Source organism: Eucalyptus grandis, chromosome 11, assembly GCF_016545825.1.
Source record: "Eucalyptus grandis isolate ANBG69807.140 chromosome 11, ASM1654582v1, whole genome shotgun sequence".
NCBI classification, from domain to species: domain Eukaryota; kingdom Viridiplantae; phylum Streptophyta; class Magnoliopsida; order Myrtales; family Myrtaceae; genus Eucalyptus; species Eucalyptus grandis.
In genome coordinates, this window is record NC_052622.1 from 9,221,387 (window position 1) to 9,226,717 (window position 5,331).

At 40.0% G+C, this 5,331-nt stretch overlaps 1 long non-coding RNA gene across 2 annotated transcripts; it reads right to left on the reverse strand.

Moving 5' to 3' along the window:
- Positions 1-734: 734 nt before the first annotated feature.
- LOC108955897 lies at positions 735-3,077 on the reverse strand. Of its 2 annotated transcripts, XR_005547302.1 has the most exons (5): positions 3,055-3,077; positions 2,539-2,607; positions 2,336-2,453; positions 1,065-1,284; positions 735-811 (listed from the first exon to the last, which is right to left on the reverse strand). It is a non-coding gene; the product is annotated as an uncharacterized LOC108955897 (long non-coding RNA). The 2 variants fall into 2 exon arrangements; XR_005547300.1 differs by lacking the exons at positions 735-811; positions 1,065-1,284 and having other exon boundaries at positions 2,097-2,453.
- Between the last annotated feature and the right edge of the window lie 2,254 nt (positions 3,078-5,331).

Genomic DNA, 5,331 nt, shown 5'->3' on the forward strand with positions numbered 1-5,331 from the left:
GATTAGGGTGAGGGCGAGCCTCCTTAGTGCTTAGCGAGCTTGAAATCGATGGTCGTAGCCTTTGGTTTGTCAGCGATCGGCCAGAGGAAGAAAATAAGAAAAAAAAAATAAAAAAAATAAAAAAAATTGACATGTTGGCATTCATGTCAAAATTGACAAAAGAATTTCTCTCAACAATGGTTGAGTTTCCTCTCTATCCTAGGTGATAGCTGTTCTCATTCCCTTAAAAATCCCAAATCCCAAACCCTAAATCTGCTAATCATGGCAGCAATCTGGCATACACCGCCAGATTAACGGCCTTTTCCTATTACTATTTCATCCGCAAGATTCCCAGGGAGAGCAGTGCAGATGGTTCTTTACTGTTCATCCTCCGATCTTCCGTTTGAAGCGCTACCCATGAACGATCGAAGTCTAACGAAGGCTTTCCGATACATGTAACTCCTTTTCACGGTCTCATCTTAAGGTATGACCACTGCCTCATCAGTGATAGTGTAGATGGAACATTCCCCTATTTTGGAATTTTGAAGCCCTAGAATGTTGTGCTTTCTTCGATGCTTTTGTCTTTCTTAATGGGCATATCAGTGTATCAGAAGAGAATCCTCCCGGTTCCTTGTCAAATACCTATATTCAAAACCACCCACTAAGCTCCCTTCACTCTATAGACAAATTACCAAAGTGATAAGTTGTTAGACTAGAACAAGAGATAGAAAATGACAGAAAGAGAGGATAACCATCTTCGATTAGCGGTGGTGTGTCGGAGAATGGGAGATCTGTGGTCTGAAGAAGACTTCAGGATCTAAGGGATGACATTCTAGCAGAAGAAAAAAAAAAAAGTGAATTAACACTGCATGGCAAGCTCTATTCTAAGCCCAATGTAAATTTCTAGGCCTTCGAATACTATGAAGAGAGCATGGAAGTCTGATTCAGTCACATGCGAACCAATTGATATAGGTTTCTTCTCGTTTATATTCCAATCAATTGAAGAAAAAGAAGGGTGCTAGAATCGGAACCTTGGTCTTTTGCGAGTAATCTATTAGTCCTTAAAGAAGGTGACCTAAACATACCTGAGCACTGTTATGAATTCACGCATTATGCGTTATGGGTTCACTTTATAGGTCTTCCTCGTGCCAGAGTTCATGAAGAAGCCATACGCCTCTTAGCCTTTAAACTGGGGACAATAGATGAGATAAAAATTGAGGTGAGAGGTGCTAACTCCAAGAAAAGTGGAAAAGCCAGAGTGTTGCTTAACTTGTCCAACCCGCTCAAGACAAGTACTGTGATAACCTGTGGAAACAAAAAATGATGGATTGATTATAAGTATGAAACGCTTTCGCACTATTGCTACTCTTGTGGACGAATTGGGTATTATGCAAATGATTGTCTCGAAATACCCTATGAAGAAATTGGCCTAGGCTAGGATCAACCAGCCGATATGGCGGAAGTTAGAGAAAACAGCCCTTCTTTGGAAGGTTTATTTATTTATTTATGGTAAATTAGATCTTTTGGCACCAGAAGAGGAAGTAGTAATGGAGACTCAAATAGAGGTGGTAGAAACAACCATGGCAACAGCGGAAGAAAATCAAAATGCTCTTGCTTTTGTCCTTGTCCAGCCAGCGAAAACAGAACAATTGAGCATCATTGCAAGGCAGATTTCAGAAAAACAACAAACAACACTTCTATCTCAAGCTGGGATTGAGGTGTCTTCACATATTTCGAATAAAGGAAAGGTGATATATAAAGCTCCGATGCAAAAAAAAAAAAACAAAAACGAGTCAGTCCCTATGAGAAGAAAATTTCATAGGAACTTGTGGCGGATGAAAACCAACTGATGGATGCCCCTATTTAGTCTTGGGAAGGGGCGAGTGCATGGGCTTTGGTGGCTAGCCCTAATAAGCCACCAGAGCAAAGACTAAGTTATTAAGCTGGAACTATCAAGAGCTGGGCAACCCCTTGATAGTCCAGCATTTTCAAGCCTTAGTGGCTCAAGAGAGGTCCAACTTGGTGTTCATCATGGAAACAAAAATCAGAACAATGTTGTTGAGAGAGTAAGGAAGCGGACTCCTTTTAAAGATTCTTTCACTATAGAGCCAAGTGGGTATAGCTGGAGGTCTAGTATTAATGTGGGATGAGGAGGTTCAAGTGGAAGTGGAGGGTGCTTTTAGGGAGCTCATTAATATAAAATATAAGGATCTTAGTAGTGGGGACCTCATGCGAATCCCCTTTTTACATGCACCAACTATCTTTCAAGAGAGACTAAGACTATGGCGTCAAGTAAAAGACAGCAACTATTCCAACCCTCTCCCATGATTATGTGTTGGGGACTTTAATGAAATACTTTATCATTGGGAAAAGGTTGGTTGTAGGGAGGTAGACCGATACAAAATGGCAGCCTTCCGGGGTTTTTTAGATGATTGTTCTTTGATGGATCTTGAGAGCAAGGGCTGTGCTTACACCTGGTCCAACAAAAGAGAATGCAGTACATTAGTTAAAAAGAGATTAGATAGGGTACTCTGTAATTTGGAATGGAGAGTGCTTTACCCAAATGTGCAGACTTTTGCCCTACCAACAATAGGCTTGGATCACAGCCCGATTATTCTATCCCTACAACTGACAGAAAGGAAAAAATAGAAAATGTTCAGATTTCAACCCTTTTGGCTAGAAGACTTGGAGTGTGAAGAGGTAATTAAGCAGGTTTGGGATGCAAACAACTCTATGGCAATCAGTTTTAGTCACAAACTAAAGTTGGCTACATCAGAATTATACAAATGGAGTAGGCGAAAGTTCCAAAATGCCCAAAAACAGATCAACCCCCTCAAATTCAGGCTCATGGAGTTAATAAAAAAACAAAACAAATGGAGAGCAAAATAGAGAGGAAATCAGCAATATTATTCGGAAATTTGAAGAGTTATGGAGGCAGGAAGAGATGTATTGGTGTATGAAGTTAAGAATAGAATGGTTAAAATGAGGAGATCAAAATGCCAAATATTTCAATGCAACAACAGTTCAAAGAAGACAGCGAAATAAGATTTCTATGCTTTGGAAAGATGATCAAACCTGGAGCAGAGATCCTGAGACTCTTAATCACCATATTTGTAGTTTCTACCAATCGTTATTCACTTCAGCTGGTGACCGGAACTATCAACTTGTTTTAGAACAATGCCAAGAAGTGGTGAATGAAGAAATGAACGTAGAATTGATCAAACCAGTTATAAAAGAAGAAGTTAAAGCTGCAGTTTTTCAGCTAGGGGCGACAAAGGCACCGGGACCGGATGGGCTAATCGGTTTATTCCACCAAAACCATTGGTCAATTATCAACGAAGACATTTTCAGCATGGTGCAATCCTTCTTCAGTCAAGGTACATTTGAACCAGAGATAAACAGAACGTATATTACTCTCATCCCTAAAGTTAGGACAACATATTTATTGTCCAAGAGGTGATCCATCAACTAAGGGTGAGAAGGAGGAAACGGAAATTTCAAGCCATTCTCAAATTAGATATGCAAAAAGCATATAATAGAGTCGAATGAGATTTTCTTTGTGATTATATGCTGAAAGTGGGCTTTCATGACAAATGGGTCAGTGGATAAATCAATGTATCTCATCGGTCTCTTTTAACATCCTAATTAATGGTGAGCCTTTAGCTGCTTTCAGACCTACTAGAGGAATAAGGCAAGGGGACCCCATTTCCCCCTACCTTTTTATACTCATGGTAAACATCTTATCAACCCTCATGAGAAAAGCTGTCCAAGATGGAAGTATTAAGGGTATTCGTCTAAACGCTACTTGCCCATCCCTCTCACATCTTTTTGCAGATGATGCCATTTTCTTCTTAGATGGCACAATTCGAGAAGCTTAGAATGTCTCTAATGTGTTGAATTAATACTGCTATGCGTCAGGTCAGGCCATAAACCTCAATAAATCATGCCTTTTTGTTGGGAGAGATTGCCCTTATAACCTTAAACAGAATCTAGTTTCAGAATTGAGAGTTCCTATCTCAGAAAGTTTAGGAAAGTACCTTGGAATTCCATCAGAATGGGGAAAAACAAAAAAGCAAATGTTTGCTTGAATCCTTGCCAAAGTAGAAAGGAAACTAGAAGGTTGGAAAGAAAAACTGATTTCGAAGGCGGGTAAAGAAATCCTCATCAAGACGGTCATTCAAGCCATTCCCCAAATATGCGATGTCCATTTTTAAAATTCCAATTTCTATATGTTGAACTATTGAAAAAATAGTAGCTTTATTTTGGTGGAAATAGAATGTAGACAGAAAAGGAGTTCATTGGAAGAAATGGGAAGATCTGAAAATCAGAAAGGTATGTGGTGGGCTAGGTTTCAAAGATTTGGTGAATTTTAATAAAGCTATGTTGGGTAAACAAGCCTGGAGAATTGTTAAACAACCAAATGCTCTATGGTGCCAAGTGATGAAAAGTATTTATTTTCCTCGAGGTGAATTTTGGGCAACAAATAGAGGTAATCGGCCTTCATGGGATGGCAAAGTATATTGGTTGGAAGGGATGCAATTGAACCAGCTACTAGATGGGAGGTTGGGGATGGCCAAACGATAAGAATTCGAGAAGATGTGTGGCTGCCTTCGGAAGACTCTTTGGCCCAGCAAATAAAGAAGATCCAACAGAGGTGGCTGAACTAATAGACCGTGATACGAAGGAATGTGATACGAACAGAGTAAATGCATTTTTTCAGGGAAATATTGCTCAAGAGATTCTAGCTCAACCTCTAAGCCTATACCCTAACTCGAGATAAGATGGTGTGGACAGCAAACAGATCCGGCTCATACACAATCAAGAGTGGATATAATCGAATCCAAAACTCAGTCAATCTCTTCACTAGACAAAACCTGTCTTCATCCTACCAAATACCAAAATCACTTTGGCACGAAATATGGAAATTACCAACATCCCCCAAAATTAGATTCTTGCTATGGAATATATGCAACAACTCTCTCCCAACAAAGGAAAATCTTCACAGAAGACAAATATTACCTGATCCAACCTGCCAGATCTTATGGCCAAGCACCAGAGACAATGAAACACATCTTCATCCTCTGTAGTTGGACAAAAAATGTTTGGTCGGCCCCGAGTTTCAAGCGGACATAGATCCAACAAATATAACTTGAATTGACAGATGGATCCCGAGCAACCTTACCTCAAGTGCTGAAACAAAGTCGAAAGCCCTCTTTGCTGCTCTCATGTGGCAAATATGGAAGACCCGCAACTCTGCAGTTTTCCAAGGAAAAATGCTGGACCCAATCAGCACCCGAGAAGAAGCGTGCATAATAGTAGATCTGAGTATGAAATGAACTGTAAAGGGGATGC